Source organism: Acanthochromis polyacanthus, chromosome 15, assembly GCF_021347895.1.
Source record: "Acanthochromis polyacanthus isolate Apoly-LR-REF ecotype Palm Island chromosome 15, KAUST_Apoly_ChrSc, whole genome shotgun sequence".
NCBI classification, from domain to species: Eukaryota; Metazoa; Chordata; class Actinopteri; family Pomacentridae; genus Acanthochromis; species Acanthochromis polyacanthus.
In genome coordinates this window covers 29327214-29347406 of record NC_067127.1, presented here as the reverse complement: position 1 = coordinate 29347406, position 20193 = coordinate 29327214, and the positions used below count along the sequence as shown (strand labels likewise).

The 20193-nt window shown below is 37.7% G+C and overlaps 2 long non-coding RNA genes across 2 annotated transcripts; one reads left to right on the top strand and one right to left on the bottom strand.

Annotated features, from left to right (window-relative positions):
- The first annotated feature begins 24 nt into the window (after positions 1–24).
- LOC127537441 (uncharacterized) lies at positions 25–17037 on the top strand. Its single transcript, XR_007947066.1, has 3 exons — positions 25–144; positions 11338–11464; positions 16259–17037. It is a non-coding gene; the product is annotated as an uncharacterized LOC127537441 (long non-coding RNA).
- Positions 17038–17849: 812 nt separating this feature from the next.
- Positions 17850–20013, bottom strand: LOC127537447 (uncharacterized). Its single transcript, XR_007947071.1, has 2 exons — positions 19782–20013; positions 17850–18944 (listed from the first exon to the last, which is right to left on the bottom strand). It is a non-coding gene; the product is annotated as an uncharacterized LOC127537447 (long non-coding RNA).
- Between the last annotated feature and the right edge of the window lie 180 nt (positions 20014–20193).

Here is a 20193-nt window from a genome sequence, read left to right as displayed (position 1 = left end):
GTTCGACAAACACGCTGCTCGTCAGTCGCTACAGAGTCGAACCCGAGTCCCAGATGGAAGTCGAGAAAGGGAAGCAAGCCAACTCCGCTGACCAATCTCCGGCCGCTTGATCCCTGACTGACACCGGCTGTGGCCAATCAGAAGGTGCAGAAAAGGGCGTGGGGGCGTAGCGGGGCACCTCCGCCGTAAAACACCCCTAAAGTTTAGGAGGAGCAAAAAGTTGAGTCAGTCCTGCCCTGACATAACTTCAGATCCAGCGAGGCACTTTTTACATAACTCTGACTTCTAGCTGACTCCTCCGGCCTCCACTGTACTGCAGCCATGAAGGATAACTGCTAGAACTACAGGGGGACAGGGTGAAGTACATACAGTTCAACAACAGATAGACACTATATTGATCCTCCAAGGAAATTTAAGTGTGGGATCGATTTTGAAACAGACACATGTATACTGCTCAAAAAAATGAAAGGAACACTTTTTAATCTAAGTATTGCATCAAATCAGTGAAACATGTGGGATACTGATCTGGTCAAGTAAGTAACTGAGGGGCTTTTTAGTCAGTTTCAGCTGCTTTGGTGTTCATAAAATTAACAACAGATGCACTAGAGGGGTAACAATGAGACAACCCCCAAAACAGGAATGAGTTAACAGGTGAAGGCCACTGACATTTTTTTCCTTTCTAATTTTTTCTGACTGTTTTTCACTAGTTTTGCATTTGGCTAGGGTAAGTGTCACTTCTGGTAGCATGAGGGGATACCTGGACCCTACAGAGGTTCCACAGACAGTCCAACTCCTCCAGGATGGCACATCAATGCGTGCCATTGCCAGAAGGTTTGCTGTGTCTCCCAGCACATTCTCAGGTGCTTGGAGGAGATTCCAGGAGACAGGCAGTTAGTCTGGGAGAGCTTGACAGGGCTGTCGAAGGTCCTCAACTGATCAGCAGGACAGGTATCTGCTCCTTTGAGAAGGGGGGAACAGGATGAGCACTGCAATAGCTCTACAATATGACCTCCAGCAGACCACTGGTGTGAATGTCTCTGATCAAACAATCAGAAAGAGATTTAATGAGAGTGGTCTGAAGGCCCAGCATCCTCAAGTGCCCGCTGTGCTCGCTGACTGGCACCGTGGAGCTCGGCTGGCATTTGCCATAGAACACAGGAATTTGCAAGTCCACCACTGGCACCCTGTGCTTTTCACAGATGAGAGCAGGTTCACCCTGAGCACATGTGACAGGCATGAAAGGATCTGGAGAAGCCGTGGAGAACGTTATGCTGCCTGTAACATTGTTCAGCATGACCGGTTTGGTGGTGGGTCAGTGATGGTGTGGGGAGGCATATCCATGGAGGGACGCACAGACCTCTACAGGCTGGACAATGGCATTCTGACTTAGGTATCAGGATGAAATCCTTTGACCCATTGTCAGACCCTACATTGGTGCAGTGGTTCTGGATTCCTTCTGGTGCACGACAATGCCCAGTCTTATGTGGTAAGAGAACTCATGCAGTTCCTGGAGGATGAAGGAACTGATACCATTAGCTGGCCCCCATGCTCACCTGACCTGAATCCAATAGAACACCTTTGGAACATTATGTTTTGTTCCATCTGACACCATCAGGTTGCTCCTCAGACTGTCCAGGAGCTCAGCGATGCCTTGGTCCAGTTCTGGGAGGAGATACCCCAGGACACCATCTGTTGTCTCATTCAGAGCTTGTCCCGGCATCGTCAGTCATGCATACAAGCACATGGAGGCCATACAAACTACTGAATACCATTTTAAGTTGCTGCCAAGGAATTTCAGCAAGACGGACTCGCCTGCCACATCAGCTTTTCACTTTGATTTTGGGGTGTCTTGAATTTAGCCCTCCTGGGGGGGTTGATAATTTTCATTCCCATCAAACAATGTGGCACTTTCATTCCTATCACATTATCCAGTCCATATTAATGCTAATATCCAGTTTGTTTTTTCCCCGTATTGAAATATGTTGTATTTTCAAAGTGTTCCTTTAATTTTTTTGAGCAGTGTATTTTGGTGAATATCTGAGTGTAAAGCACTGAAAACAGAAAAACAAAGAAATATGAAAAATAGCCACAAAGAGAAACAAAACAATAAAAACAAGGAAGTGACACCAACCCAACACAAGCATCTACAAAACTTCTACAAAAATCCGCAAAACAACTAATAAACACACAAAACTACCACAAAGAGATGCAAAAAAAAAAAAGCTATCATAAAGGGACACCAACCCAACACAGAGACACAAACATCAACAAAAACACTCAAAACTTCTACAAAAATATACAAAATAACAGCTAAACACACAAAATCAACTACAAAGAGACACGAAAATACAACAAAGACCAACAAAACAACTACAAAGTGATATTAAACTACCACAGACACATAACATCTACAAAGGAACAAATCTGCCATTAGACCCAAAATATCGACAGAGATAGTAAACAGCCACAAAGACATTTAAAACTACCATAAAGAGACGCAAACTTCTTCAAAAATATGCAAATATCTGCTCAACAACAACTACAAAGAGACACAAAATTACAACAAAGACCAACACAACAACTACAAAGTGAAATTAAACCACCACCACAGAGATACACAGAACATCTACATAGTTAAAAAAACTACCATTAGACCCACAATATCTACAAAAAGAAACTAAACAACCACAATTTGACACAAAATAACCATAAGGAGACACAAAACTACACAAAAAAAGACCCAGAACCACCACAGAGAGACATAAAACATCTAACTCTACCAAGAGATGCAAAAATCCACAGACACAAAACAACAACAAAAAAACACAGCCACAGAGAGACGTAATATATCTACAAAAAGACAAAATATATATCTATAGATTGACAAAAAATACCACAAAGAGACACAAAACAACTACAAAGAGACACAAAATGACCTCAAAGAAACACTAAACTGCCATCAGAGATACAATAACCAACCATAAATTGGCACTAAAATCACCACAAACAGATGTAGAAAAATAAAATCTGCAAACTACCACGGAGAGACATATTATATCTCCCAAGAGACAAAAATAAAGACTGACATAAAATTACCGTCAAGAGAAAAAACAACTACAGATAAAACAAATAGAGATTTAAAACAACTACAAAGAGACACAAAAACTAATCATAAAGTGACAAAAACATCTACAAAAACACACAAAAGAACTGCAAAGAGACACAAAATGTTTACAAAGAGTCACAAAATACTTGCAGAGATACACAAAACAATCAGAAAATGATTCTAAACCACCACAAAAAGATACAGAATATCAGGAATCAGAAAACGCAAAACAACCACAAAAAGACACGAAGTAAGCACCAAAAATGTGTAAATTAACTACAAAAAGACATAAAATATATACAAAGATGCAAATGACCAAAAAGAGACACAGAAATGCAAAATACTGATAAATATATCCAAATTGTCTCAAAAACGACAACATAGGGACATAAAGCAACTACTAAATGACATGAAACAACATGTTTAATATTGAACCTGGACACATAGATACACCTGGATGTTGTGATTCCTAGCCAGAAAGACTAAAAAAATAAATACTCAGTATTTATTTATTTAGCAATTCAAGCTGTCAGAGTGCAGTTAAAGTGCAACATTTCCTTCTAGAGTTTGGTTAAGCAGAAGTATAAGGCAGCACAAGAGGAAATAAGTCAGTTTCCACCACACATATGTAGGTAACGTATCTGTGAACTGAGGATGACTAATCACAGGGTTTCACAGCTCAGAAATGATGCATTCAGGCCACGTGGGATATGTAATTTAATGTTAGCTCCTCTAGTTCTAAAACTTATATGAGATTTCGTATCAACATGCTAGCTCACTTTAGCGTAGCTGTGATAAATCCTAGTTTTTCTTCAAGAAACCAATAGCTGCTTCAGAGATGGTAAAACTGTGGACAGAAGCTTGAAGATGCAGAGGAGCCAAGCTTCAGTCCGATGTATAGAGTTACACTGCATACTGATGACAGGCCCCACGCTATATATACACCAGAATATATATGTCTGCTTGTATTTATGGCTGCTGCAGAGATAGAGCAGCAACACGTGATAACATGTCAGGGATGGAGACAGGAGGGAGGACGAAACGTCCCTTTACCAAAATCCAGTCTGTGTTAGTCGGATACGATTGATCAGCTTTGATTGATTATGCATTAAAGGTACAATTTAACAACTTTTAACCACACTGGAGCATATTTAACTGGGGTGGCACTCTCTAAAAGTTTAAGCGACTCACTTGGTGTTGTAAATATGAAACTGCCAAATGTTGTGAGAGAAATTAAGCTAACAGAATGGAAGTATGGAACAGAACTGATGCTAACAAAATAGAAACTCAGAATAGAAGGTTGTGCAATAAATTTAACAGAACTGAAGGTAACAGAACGGAAGCTAGCAGAACAGACGGTATCATAACAAAAGCTAACAGAACTGAAGGTAGTGGAACAGAAGGTACCACAAAAAAAAATATCAGAACAGAAGCTAACAGAACAGAAGCAGACAGAACAGAAAATACCACAACAAAACCTAGCTGAATTGAGGCTAGCAGAGCCAAGGTTAAGAGAATAGAAGGTACCGACACAAAAATTAACAAAACTGAAGCTAACAGAATTGAAGGTACCTAATAAAAGCTAACAGTACTGAGACCAATTTAACAGAAGCTAGTAGAATATAAAATACCCAGGGACAGCTGGTATAGACCCTTTAATGACCCACGTCACGAATGACGTCACAGCTTTAGCTGGAGGCAAAAGAGTAAGCCTGCGGCCGGACAGAAAGGCGAAAGACTGAGGGACTAGGCTCTATCAACTTTTCTAAAATGTCGTCCTGCTGTGTTTTTGGATGCCAGAATAGGAGGAATGACATTGGCGAACGCAAATTAAAGTTTTATAGGATTCCACCGAACACTCGTGCTCAGAGGGAACGAAGACAGTTGTGGTTAAATGCACTGAAGTGAAAAGACTGGACAGAGACGATCAGCTGCAGTCAATTACAGCCATTTTCAGTACAAAAAATCGCTAATATTCTATTTGTAAATAAAAAATATTCAATTCAATTCAATTCAGCTTTATTCCAGACACTGGGTCCAAATGCACACACCATAAGAACAAGGACACAACAAGACACAGAAAAAAATACAATCAAAAACAATAACCCGTTAAATATGACGAGAAATACAGGGAATACTGGACGCGCATCGCGAGGTGCATTTCCTTGAAAACGACCGGTTCGTGGATTATATACCGACTTCAAGACATGTTTTGGACAAAATAGTTTACTGGCTTGTGTTGTCTGGATGTAAAAGGTTGGATTATGGCCGTTTTTGTGGAATATTTTCATCTGTGTGTAATAATGAACCCGGAAATGTGAGTCGCGCTGTGTACGTTGAAGTACACAGAGAAAGGATGGATGGATATTCGTTGTTTGTCGGACAAATGTGTTTATATTACCCGCTGTGGTAATCACATCTGAAAGTGGTTTATACCGGCGGATTCATGAGAATCTAAGCTTTCCATCGGCGTATAGTGTTTGTATAATCGCGTTTGCAGCCTTCGGCCATTCTTTAAATTCCTATGCAAATTAGTAAGTGTACCGCCGGCGGTACACTTAAGTTTAACGGGTTAAAAATGCTCGAGTTTGCAGCGCAAACTCCCAGCGCAAACTAAATACTCCCAGTCCTACTTGACTTCTCGCTCCGCTTTTGCCTCCAGCATAAGCCCCGCCCACAAAAAACGTCACAATGTTTGTAAACAAATAAAGGGTCTATAAATGAGCTAACAGGGCTAAGCCCTCCCAAGCAAACAAAAAAAAGATGAGAAAATCATTTTTTAAATAACTTACAACAGATTGTTTTAAGTTCAGGTGAAACCAAAGGTAGCAACAGCACCAATCAGTCAAAAGAAAAACATAGAATATCTCTAAATGGGCGTATTTTTTACAGCCCCAGCAGATACTGTCCGCTTTCATTCATTTCGTTTTTGTAAGTGATTGACAGACAGGTGTCATGTCCCACCCCCGTGATTTACTGATCATTTGGGCTAACTTCAGTCAGCCCACAGGCCACTGACTTTTGACCAATAACAGCGAGTTGAAACAGCAGTGCTGCTATTTCTGCCAGGGAGAAAAGGTTAAGCTATGACAGGGTGGATTATTTGCTTTCTTGTCCATTTTCCTCAATGTCTTTGGAGGAAAAGCTGGAAGTTAAGAGACTGGGATCACATCGGCCAAACGATATTCAAATAACTCAACGGGACAGACTTCAAAAGCGTAAGTTTTGCGTTTCTTGGTTTGACAGAAAGGACTGGCTAATGGCAAGTGTAGCTAAGAATTCACTTTTCTGTTTTCTGTGTGTGTGTGTGTGTGTGTGTGTGTGTGTGTGTGTGTGTGTGTGTGTGTGTGTGTGTGTGTGTGTGTGTGTGCGCCCATGTTTTTGCTATGTTGTGGGGACCAAATGTCCCCACAACTGTAGGAAAACTGAAAACTATGTCACTTGTGAGGACCTCATTTCGGTCCCCACAAGTTTAAACAGTGTTTTCTTGGCCATGTTGTTGTTACTGAAAAAAGTAAAAGTGCAAAAATGTTTCTTTCGGGTTAGGCATTGTTTTGGTCTGGGTTAAGGTTAGGGCTAGAGTAAGGGTTAGGGATTAGATATGAATGGGAGTCAATGGTATGTCCCCACAATGATAGTAAAACACAGTAAGTGTGTGTGTGTGTGAGAGAGAGAGAGATGATGTAGAGCACTAAAGTATAGTGTACCTGTAATTGATGTAACTGTGTGTATCATAGGTGATGTTAACTATTTAATCGGTACTATGCTTTTAGCCTACCCAACAAATTTTACCACCAGCCGCCACTGAAAATACCATAGCAAAAACTAACAGAGTTTAAGCTAACAGAACAGAAGCTAGCAGAATAGAAAGTATCACAACAAAACTTAGCAAAACAGAAGCTAACAGAACTGAAGCAAACAGAATAGAAGGTTGAGACACTAACAGATCAGAAGTTAGGAGAGAAACGCTAACAGAACTAATGCTAACAGAAAATGCTAATGAAATAGAAGCTAGCACAGCAAAGCTAGAGAAATTCAATGAAACTGAGGCTTAAGCAAACAGAAAAAATGGTTCTGATTAAATAGAGGCAATGCAACAGAAAATAAATTAAAGATAAAAGAAGTGTATAAAAAGAGCAATGGAAGAGTAGCCTGCTGATCGTAAGTTAAAGGCACAGAGGCAAACAAAACTAACAAACAAGCTATAGAAAAGCTAATGCAACAAGAGTTAATTGAACTGACGCAAGTGAAGAAATCATAAGCTAATGCAAGAAAAGCTTATTGAACTGAAGCTAACAAAACACAGGCTAATGCAACAGACGCTAATGCATCAAAGCTAACTAACAAAGCTAAACAAAACTTCAAATAACGGAACAGAAGCTAAGGAAACAAAAGTTAACAGAAGTGAAGCTAAGATAGCAAAATATATCAAAAGAACAAGATGGAATGCATCAAAAGCTAATGGAATAGTAAATACTGGGACTAAAGCCAAATAACTTAACATAAGATGGCAGTTTTATGATAATTGTTGGTACAGTGTGACAAAATCCACTTTTGTCAGGACATAACACTTCTTGTCAATGATACTAATTGTGCTTTCACAGTGTTTAGAATTTTACAGTAAGATGGAACTCAGCACCTTGGTATTAGCAGTAATCTAGCTCTTTAGCTAGCTAGTTAGCTTCAGGCTCCCGTGCTTCTTTGCTGGAAATGTGAATTTGACTGTACTGCTGTGAAACACTGCTCACCAACATGAATGAACATAAAATCATAGAGTTGAGTAATTGAGGGGAAACTTGTCACTACAACCACTACAAATCTTTCTGAAACTTCAGGCAGTACAAAAAGGGGATTTTATGAGTCCAGATTTACTCTCATACAGAGAAACATAACTGTCACAGTCAGAAAGCAGAGAACCACGGAAAGTAGCTCAGAGAATCTGAGAGTTGGCTGTTTGAAGCTCATGTTTGTGGTTTTGTTGGAAAATTTTAGCGACCAACTGAAAAATAAAACACCTGTAATACAGATCTGAATAAACCACTTACATATTTAAGGGACAGTTATTGTCAATTAGCTTAGATTCACAAAAATATGTTGTCTCATTTATCTGTGATATAAATTTTTCTGTGTAAATAAACATTACAATAATTGTAATACCCAAAAACATTCCAGCTCAGTCTGAGTCCTCTTCTGTATCGTGTGTGTACAAGAAATCAATTAAAGACATTTACATAATTAAATAATTCTATTTAAATGACCACTCATGTATTGTATGTATGTAATTGCACCAAATGTGCTGATGTTAAATGTGGGACATTTATGATCTTTTTAAAACCATAGAGAGGCCCAAGACGTCAGGGGGCCCCTGGATCGAGTGTCTGTTTAAAGTAATGTTTCATGTGGGAAAGTTGGACATACAAAACATCTACAAAAAGATCAAAAACAGCCAGAGAGAGAAACCAAATAGTATAAAAATTCACAAAATGACCACAAAAAGTTTTTTTTTTTTAAAAGTACAGAGAAAGACAAACCAATTACAAAGACACAAACCGTCAAAATTACCCCAAAGAGACACTAAGAAAGTATAAAGTTACTCAGAGACTACCAAGAGACACAAAACAACCACATGGAGACACAGAATTCCTCGAGAGAGACATAAAAGAACCACAAAGAAATGGAAAATATCAACAAATTGACACAAAATTACCACAAAGAGTCAATAAAGGACTACAGCGTCAGACAAGGTTACCACCTACACACAAATTATCTATAAAGGGACACAAAGCAACCAGAAAATGAAAAATATCCACAAAGAGACCAAAACAGACTACAAAGACACACAAAACAAGTACAAAGAGGTAGACAACAACCACAGAGAAGCAAAATAACCACAAAAAGACACAAAACAATCCCAAAGAGAAACTCAGCAACCACAGAGACACAAAGTGACTACAAAAAATGTAAAACAACAATAATAAACACAAAGCATCCACAGAGAACAAAACATTCACAAAGAAATGTAAAATGACTACACAAGTAAAACAAAAAGACACAAACTGACCACAAACAGTGAGAGGAGGACAACAAAGGGCACTAAAACCACAATGAGACACAATCCTATCAACAGGCAGAGAATACACCACTCTGGAGCTACTTTACTTAATTTGTGTGTCCACAGAGACTCTGCAGTGATGTTATCTCAGTGTTTGTCAGGTGATTGGACATTGACCAGCAGATGAGTCACCTTCAACAGGTGAGTCACAGTCATGTGACCTGATGTCCATTTAGTTTGAGTCATTTCTTGTGACTGAGTTATCACTGTTTCTTGACCTTTGTTGAATCATTTGAACATTCATTGAAGTTACAGCCTGTCGACAATGAAAATCTTTTTATGTTGCTGCAACCGTCAGATTAATGTAGTGAACTACGGCGCTGAAAGACTTCAAACCTCCACTGAAATCGTGAGTCTGAATAGTGAAGCTGATAAAATCCGGTTGACTATTTGTGTTTATGTTGAGACAAAAACTAATTGGCTGACATTAACATTAATCAGCTGACAGTTGTGTTGATAATATTACATTAGCTTAGCCTCGATAAATGTGTTTATGCTGTCTGCATGTTTTCACTTTGATCACAAAGAGACATAAAGTAACCACTAAGAGGAACAAAAGGACTACAGAAACACATAAAACAACTATGAAGAGACACAAAATATCTACAAGAGACACAAAGAACCACAAAGACACATGAACAATGACGAAGACACACAAGACAGCCATGAAGACATATAACAATACAATTATAAAAAGACCCAAAACAATCACCAAAAAAGATGGACAAAAGTCACAAATAGAACAATCACAAAACCACATATAACAACTACAAAAGATGCAAAACAATCATAAAGAGACACAAAATTACTATAAAAAGATGTGCAGCAATCCGTAAAAGACAAAACAACCACAAAGAGAGCCAAAGTGACAATGAAACACTAAAAACAACAACAAAGAAAGGCAAAACAAGCACACACGACACCAGAATATCCACAAAAACAAAAAAATGACTACAAAAGCCTGAAAACAACCACAAATAAATACAAAATGACTACAAAAAACACCAAACCACTGCACAAAAGACATAAAACAACCACAAACAGATACAAAACAACCACAGAGACACACACAAACTATGCACAGAGATGCAAAATAACCTTAAAAAGACACTAAACACCAAAAAATATGCACAAAAGTCACAAAAAGACAGAAAAGGTTCGAAATGATCATAAAGAGAGACAAAATTATAATAAAAAGTCATAAAACAATCAGTAAAAGACAAAGCAACCACATAGAGAGACAAAGTGACTACAACAAGACTCAAAACAACTACAAAGACACACAAAACAAGCAAAAAACAAGCACCAACTAAAGACTGACACACATCCACCAAAAAAGTATACAAGACAACCACAAAAAGACCTAAAACATCTAAAGACAGACCACAAAAATATTCAAACCACCACAAAAAGATGCAAATGACAGCAAAAAGATGAAAAACAACTAAAAAGTGACACACAACAACCACAAAAATACACAAAACGACTACAAAAAAACCCTAAAACGACTAAAGACTGATACAAAACAACCACAATTAAACACAAAGCGACCACAAAAAGACCACAAGAAACTAAAGAATGACACAAAACGACCACAAAAGCACACAGACTATGAAAAGACATACAAAATAAAAATAACACCAAAAAGACACAAAAACAAAACAAAAAACATCAATCAGGAGCAGAACCACCTTTGTCTGAGTAAAGAAACCAGGTTCCACTGGAAGTCGTGAAGATGGATGAACCTACAGATCCTGTGAGAACAAAACAAAACACTAGATCCTGGACTGGAGGCCTTCACACTCAGAACTGATCACATGTCAAACCACATTCAGTGAGTCTGTGATCGGAGCAGCAGCTGAGATCAGTTTTAAACTTGTTCTCTTGTCTGAGGAGTAAAACACATAAACAGCCACAGTGAGTGTTGACCCAGTTGTTCAGGATGACACTAGAGTTATCTTTAGTAGCCCAGCAGGGAGGATGAGGATGATGCAGCCGCTCTGATTAGCTGCGGTTGCTAAGTAACAGTTTGGACTGTTTACAGTAGATGGAAGTTGGTGGTGGTTCAGGAAACAGGCACTTTAATAAGTCATGTGAAGATAAACTTCACTGTCTACAGGTTGGTGAGCAGCAGATGTCTGACCTGAACCTCTGAGCTCCTGATGGTCCTGAACGTCACATCAAGGTTTCCTCTTCATGTCTGAAGCTCAGCAGTGAACTCCTGACCAGATTACATCAACACATCTGTGAGGAGAGTGGAGTCACACAAACACATACAGACAACAGGCCACCAAACACACACAGAGCCAACAGGCCAACAAACACACAGAGAGACAACAGACCAACAAAGAGACCCACAAACACACAGAGAGACAACAGACCAACAACCAGACCAACAAACACACAGATCACACAAATCAGTATTTTAAGAAATTAGTAATTTGTTATTTTGCAGTGTTTGACAGTAAAATTACACTGTTTACTGTATTTAAATTTACTGAATTTAAATTCTTTCTCTGATATCTGCTTGTTTTTAAAATAAAAAATAGGGCTAATATTAATATACATATTAAAAAATTAATAAAGAAAAGATTGGAGAGGTTTTCCCTGTTTTGTTAAATTGAAAATTACATTAAAACCCCCAATTAATTTACACGTTGACAGTAAAAAAAACAGTACAAAGCTGAACATTGTGTTGACATTTTAAAAAATCTGTATTTGTATAAATGGTCATTCATTCCATTACAGCATCTGACCTAAAAATTATGCTATTTTTTTATTCGGAAAAAATGAAAATGTTGCTATACCTTAAAAGAAAAAAAATGTATATTTAGGATTGAAATGTTTTACCTGACATTTTACACATGTCCTTGTTTTGTTAAATTACAGATAAGTATTGTTTGAAAAAAATATGAATTTACATGTGTGTTGTTTCCAAATTCATTCTTTTGCATTTGACCGCAAAATCACATTGTTTTATTGTGTAAATTCATTCTTATTCTGTGGTTTTATATGATTTTATCTGTAATTTAACAAAATGATCAAAATTTGTAAAATAACAGTCGTAATATTATTTACCGTCTTTCAATCCTTAGGATACTTCCTCCCTCAAATAACAACATATATCTGTAAAATATTTCAATTCTTGTTCATTTAAATACACCTAAAACAAAGTAATTTTAAAGTCCAACATAGGAGAAGAACAAATTACCCATTTGTAATAATACTAATATTTATTATGGACATTATTTACAGTATGGCCTGTTTGTTGTTTTGTTTTGTTTTCATTTTCTTAACAATCAATATCTAAGTTAGTTAATTTTCTGTGATTTCATTACATTTTATCTGTAATTTACCAAAACAGGGAACGCTTGTAAAAGTGAAAAACAATCACAAACATTATTTGTAAATTTTCCGTCCTTTATATACACAACTTTACTTTCAAATAACAGCAAACATCTGTAAAACAATACTTTTATTGTTGTTGGTGATATAAATACAGTAAAACTGTAAATGCACCATTAAATGTAGTAAAGTAATTATTAGTATACATATCTCTAATGTTGACATTATTAATTATTTTAATGTTTTTCTGTTTTTTTTGTTTGTAAGGTTACCACATATATGAGTTTTTTTGTTATTTTCACTAGATATTATCTGTACTTTAAAAAAACAGGGATGATCTGTAAAGTAACAGCAAACTGTTAAAAATTACAATTGAGTTAAATTAAATTAAAAAACATTCTCTTCTTTTTACAGAGTGGGTGGAAACTTCATTTTTAATGTCTTTCGGATGTTTTAAAATTAGCAACAGTCTGACATAGTTTAACTAAGTTATCAGTACTTTTACACACTGTACTGTAAAAATACCAGCTACAGCTGCTTCACCTCACTAAATACTTTAAAAATATCTTCCAAAGGTCTGCAACTCAAACTGGTCCTCACAAAAATATCAACTACAGACACAATTTAGACCAGGCGAGGTGGGAGGGGAATTACACAGCATTTTTCACTCTAACACACACACACACACACACACACACACACACACACACACACACACACACACACACACACACACACACACACACACACACACACAGACACACAAGCGTTGTCTCATGACTGACTGTCTTACATCAGGAATCCGGGCATCTGTTGTGATGTTTCCATGGATTAAAGGTGTTTGGTGGAAAATAGTTGGGCAGATGATGGAAAATATGTGTGAGGAGGGCGAGGCTCAGTGTGAGTGAGTGTGATATTAAACATAAAGCAGGATTTAAGCATATTATTGAAGGTCTAAGAGATGTTCATCAGGAGAGTTTTAGCAATAAAAGTGATGAAATTTTACAGACACAGTACTTTAGATGTTCAGGTTCTTGTCCAGCAGCTTTAGGAGGCGTCTCATCGTCCACACATGGTTTAACCTCCAGCGTTTTTAGAGTGAAAATGCCTAAAACAACAAACATAAATTAAAATACACTATATATATATATATATAGTGTGATATATATATCACAACATGCAAAAATGAGGTCTCGCCAGAAAGAAATCATCATAAAGTTTCATGTGAAAGTGTCAGAAAAGTTGGAGGACATTTTTCTCCACCTAAAATATTAGAAATATTAGTTTTTGAGTGCAAATAATCAATTTTTGGCGAATCTTGTAACTTTCAGCTTCAAGGTGCTGCAAGATCCGACTAACAGTAGTTATGTTTACACTGATCTTGTGCAAAAAACAAAAAAAAATTATGCTTTTATTGCAAAGACGTGGACTTCCTGAGGTCTGCGATGCCAAATGTGTTCGTCACTATTGACGCAATTTGTAAACAGAAAGAATGAAAGCCGAGCAGATAGTGTCCTCTGGGAGTTTATGGGTTAAATTTGAATTCAAATCTGAAATAAGAGTTACGGGTTCTTAATTTCATCTCAACTTTTCCAAGCTACACTGTAAAAAAAAAAAAAAATGACAACAACAATCTGTTCTGTATCTCAAAAGCATCAACATAAAAATTAATATAGAAATTATATTTTAGAAAAAATGAGTTAAATAAAAGAAAGCCTGCACCATTTCTGTTAAAAAAAGAATACACTAAAACATGAAAAACATGTAGAAAACTGAGAATTTACGTTAAAATGGTGGAATATTCTTACAGTAAAAAACTATTTAAAAAATATAAACAGTGAAAATCAGGGAATTGGGGAAAATCTGCAAAATTATAATCCTTAAACTTATTTGACAATTTTCAACTCTATACAGATATTTTTTATTTTAAACAATATTTCTAAATGACAATGTAGATGACAATTTTTCTGTGACTTTACTGAGGATATATAATTTACAAAAATAGGGAATATCTGCAAAATAATAAAACAATTGAACATTTTTCAATCCTTAATAGAAGAAGAAAAATTTGCAATACTGTAACATTCAAAAGCTGTAAAAAAAAAAAAAACACTGTGAAAGTAACTGCAAATGTCAAAAAAAAATTATATTTCTTGCTGTATTAAATCCAATAAATATAATCTAATTTGTGGTCTAACATAGTAAAAGAACAGCAGAAGAAAAGATTTGTTTATTGCTGACTTTAATAAAGTAAAAATACTAATCTTATGGTCCATCCATCCATCCATCCTCTATACACCGCTTTATCCTCACTAGGGTCACGGGGGGGTGCAGGAGCCTATCCCAGCTGACTCGGGCGAAGGCAGGGGACACCCTGGACAGGGCGAATCTTATGGTCAAACATTGTAAAAGAAAGGTAGAAGAAAAGAAAAAGTACTTTTTGTAAAATGCAGATTTTTGATGTGGACATTATTTACAGTTTTGGCCTGTTTCTATTTTACGATTAACGTATAAATTTATGCTTTCTTTCAGTGATTCTAGTTGTTATTTTTTTCTCTTAAATATTAGCAAATATTTGTAAAATAACGGAAAGAAGTTGTAATACTGCAACATTCAAAATGATTGAATTATTGTACATTGTACATACATTATTGTACAGTTTGGACCAGTTTTTTCTTTTCAACATGTAAATTTCGATAGATTTTTTTGGTGATAATATTTGTCGTTATCTGTAGTTTAACAAAACAGGGAAATTATGTAAAATAACTGCAAATTGTTTTTAAAAATGCAGCTAAAAAGTATATATTTTTTACATTCTGGCTGTGCTGTTTCTATAGAGGTGCAGTACTTCATGTTGCAGTAAAAAATGAAGCCACAGTGAGTGAAAATGCTGGAGGAGCTGATAACCACATTGAGGCCTACTGCGGTCCTCCAAGCTATTTTTCGTCTCTGAAAAATGCTCTGACTTGTTACTAAGTGCGTCGTCATGGTACAAAAGTGTGAATGTGTCCTTTAGCATCAGCAGGAAGTGTGAGGTTTGTAAGGAGGTGATAGAAAGTGAGAGAAGCTGCGTCATGCTGGAGCAGCTTCACTGCAGAGATCAATACGCTTCGACAGAGCCCAGAAATGTGACTCAGCAGAGAGTCTTTGCATCTTCTGGTTCTGCTGATCCAATTCCCTCCACGGTCTGTTAAAATCAGAAGCTCCTCCTCCTTGTCTCTGCCTGCAAAATGCTCAAAGATTGAAAACAAACCTCCTACAGTCAGCAGCTAGGTCCACTTCTAACACCAAATCTCCAATATACTTAAAGAAATGTGGGCATTTAATGAGCAACATATGAAGTTCTACAGGAGAGCGGCCTGAGCAGAGAGGATTGTGGGTAAACAGTGGAGCTCTGTGGCTGCAGGCTCTGTTTATAGACTGGTGGGAGAGTGTTTGTTCAGAGTGTGAGGCTTCATTCACTGTGATGTGGTTCAGATCGAGGCCTTCAGCGTCCACACAAAGGCTCCTCTGTCTCAGTGTGTGTGATGTCGGGTTAGATGGACCTGTGAGGACCTGCTGGCTGTCTAATGATGACACCATGATTACCTGTAGAGCTCAGATTAGATTGAGATGGACGAATTTAAAGCTTGGCAGAAAGTCAGTGTGTACTTTTGTGAAATCAGACTAAAACTGTGTTTGTTGTCTGTTTACAGACGTGGTGCAGCAGAAGGGTTTCATGTTTCCTCTGGGTGATTTCCATAGTGGTGTTGATGACACATATCACCGAGTAGCAGCTTCTAGAAGATAAATGAAGACAAACTACAACAAGAAAAGAGGTGAAAATCATCCTGTTCCCCTGATTAAAGCAGAATAACAAGTCAACAACAACAATAACTAATTAAAGGTCTCTTATTTTCCAGGTTTTTAAATCTAACAATTTATGGCAATTTTTGCGGTCAAAATGTATCTATTTGTGGCTGCTTTGTGTCTGTGCAATCATTTTGTGTGTGTTTATGATTGCTTTGTGTGTCTTTCTAGTAATTTTGTGTTTCTTTGTGGTCATTTTGTGTGTATTTTAGGTTGTTTTGAGTCTCTTTGTGGTCATTTTGTGCATATTTTTGGTCATTTTGTAGTTGTTCTGCATCTGTTTCTGGTCATTTTGTGTCTGCATGATCTTTTCTGTCTGTATTTGTGATTGTTTTGAGTGTTTTTCTGGTAATTTTGTTTCTCTTAGTGGTCATTTTGTGTCTCTTTGTAGTCATTTTGCATCTACTTCTGGTCGTTTTGTGTCACTTTACAACAAATGAGTCAAAGTTTCTCATGTCCCTACAATGTTTCTTTCAGTCAGACATAACAGGTTATTCAAAAAGAATAAAACAATTTCATTACTCAGTATTTTAATAAGGGCTACACAGTGGAGTAGTGGTTAGCACTTTCACCTTGCAGCAAGAAGATCCCCGGTTTGAATCCCGGGATGGGCCTGGGATCTTTCTGCACTGAGTTTGCATGTTCTCCCTGTGCATGTGTGGGTTTTCTCCGGGTACTCCGGTTTCCTCCCACAGTCCAAAAACATGCTGAGGTAAACTGATAACTCTAAATTGTCCATAGGTGTGAGTGTGATTGTGTGTCTGTATATGTAGACCTGTGACAGACTGGCGACCTGTCCAGGGTGTCCCCTGCCTTCGCCCGAGTCAGCTGGGATAGGCTCCAGCGACCCTAGTGAGGATAAAGTGGTGTGTAGAGAATGGATGGATGGATATTTTAATAAGGAAAAGCAACAGAGAACTCCAGCCAAGTCACAAGCATTCTACTCACAATCAACATTTATTTGATGTTCAAGGTCATCGAATGACATCGAACAACAACAGCGATCAACTCAGTGGATCGTGATATGCTGATATGTGTCTGGGAGGAATTCTCTTATCACATTGATGTTGCCCATGCTGCAGGTGTTGGCCACATGGAACACTTGTAAGACAGGAAATACAAGTTGATTCTGAGTAGAATACTTGTGACTTGGCTGGAGTTTTCTATTGCTTTTCCTTATTAAAATATTGCATAAAGAAATTGATTCATTCTTTTTGAATAACCCTGTATTTGATTCCATTATGACTGTACAACTCTTAGATCTGTTCTAACAACAAGCAAACATCCACTTTACTTGAGTGTTTCCAAGTGCATACAGAGTAAGAAAAACAAATGTTTTTTTTCAGAGTCACTGTGATACCAAAAAGTAGGAAAATACTCAAACTGAAGAGCCAATAAAGCCAAATGGATTCACGGTTGCGGCTAATTTCAATTCAATTCAATTCAATTCAATTTTATTTATATAGCGTCAATTACAGTCAACTCGTCTCAAGACGCTTTACAGAACCCAAATGCCTGACCCCCAGAGCAAGCCCAAAGGCGACAGTGGCAAGGAAAAACACCCTTTTAACAGGGAAGAAACCTCGAGCAGAACCCGGCTCTATATAGGGGGGACCCATCTGCCTGCTGGCCGGGCGGGTTGAGAAGGACAGAAGAGGGCAAGGGGGAGGGATGGGAGAAGAGGGAGTGGTGGGAAAGCAAGGAAAACACAACACACATTTGGATACATGCATGACAGGATATGTGACACAGACAAAGTATAAGCTAACATTGAAAACTGACTCATAATTTACTCTTATGATGTACGGCTCTGACATTAAACATACTCCATATATAGCTAGCAGTAAAATTCAAACAGTATGTAAGTTAGCATAACAGTATAGTGAAGGCAATGCAGAGCTGACTGGTGGAAAAAGGGAGTTGGAAGCAGAGGGCTGGAGGAATGGAACCATTAGCTTTGATGGTTTATTAAAAGGTGAGAGCTTTGTGGAACTTTAATTTAAACCAATAAACAAGGACTTAGGTGTTACTATATTCATGTTTTATTTTCAGTTCAGTCAAAACTCAGCAGCTGTTTGCATCTGTTAGCTTTTCGTCTGCTCTCTGTGCTCTACAAAAATGCATTTTGAAACAGCTGAATTCACAATAAAGCACATTTTTCTGTTGTCAGACAGCAGAACAATATAAAATAGTGACTGAAATGCAGCTGAGTAAGACTAGAAAACTAGACATAAACAAAATATACACCGATGGTGACACTTGCAGCCTCATGAAGCCTGAAGACTGAAAAATGCAAAGAAAAATTGGATTACTGTAAATTCACTGATGAAACTAACTGGATGAGCCCTCAGTAGAGGGCAGAACCACGCCCTCTGCTGGCGAAAACCCTGTCCTCCCTATACAACTGATGCAATATGTATCAATTTTGATCATCGTACGTATCTCCCTCCCTACTTGATCTGCTGACCTGTAACTCCACAACTGAGCAGGAGACCTTAGACTGATCTTCAGTGCCAAGTTTGATTATCCTGACTTCAGCGGTTGCAGAGATATCGGACCAGACATAGCCACATACATACATACGTACATACATACATACATACATACATACATACATACTTACCCAACCAGATACCGCACCGAATGCAATAACCCCGCCGACGTACCCGTCAGGCGTGGTTAAATAGAAAAAGACACATTTTAACTGAGATGAAAATTTAACTAACCCAAGTAAAGTATTTGAGTGCAGTTCTGAGTTTCTGTTGGCTGATTACTTCCATTTTTTTGCATCTTTATTCTTCTACAGGACCACAGTTCAGAGGTAAATATTACAACTTTTACTCCGCTACTATAACTTGGTGCTATTTCCAGCAAAGACAGTTTTTCTCTAAACTATTCTAATGATCCTGTATTTATCTGAAAAAATAAATATTAGAGAAAATAAAGAAAAAATAATTACAGATTTATGCAGTGAAGTTTTATTTATCACAAAGCCTTGATCTGAAGGTAAAACAGTCTGGATCCATCAGTATTAAGGTTATTTAATATGGAATACTATCAGTCAAAACTGCGGAGCCCCTCTCATGACATGGTAAAAAAATAAATAAATTGTGGCCACAATATAGCTATAACGTGCACACGAAATACTACTTTGTTCCCACGAAATACTAATTCGTTCGAAGGAAATGCTACTTCGTTCCCACGAAGTAGGTAAAACGTGTGCTCGAAATACTAATTTGTGGCCCCGAAATCGGTATAACGTGCCCACGAAATACTAACTAATACTATTAATATCATTCCTGGACAGCTGGGTAAGCAAATCGAGCGCACCCTCTCTACAACCTGCAATAATATGTGTACGGGCCGTACCTACGGGATGTTCCTAAAATGAGTGTCTTTTCTTAGATGTTCTAGTCCATATCTTGTTATCCCGCATTTAGGAAGTTATTTATTTAGGCCTGTATTTGATATTTTGTTGCAACGGGTAGCCTATCTGCTGACGTGTCACCCGATTTACAAACTTTTTATCCTCATCCTGTTACTACATGTTGTTTTGTTGTGCTAATATGTAGCCGTAAACTCATTTGTGTCTGTAGGAGCTCCAGCCCTGCACACATATCAGGACACTTTTCAAGAGCAGCTGAGGGGTGTAGGCATAGTACTAAGCCTGGTATGTTGAGCATAAAACCGGAATTTTCTGTGTCGGGAAGGCGACTCTGTGTTAAATTCTGATCACTGACAGGCTATTGGTTCCCTTGGCAACGTATACAGAGAGCGCTAC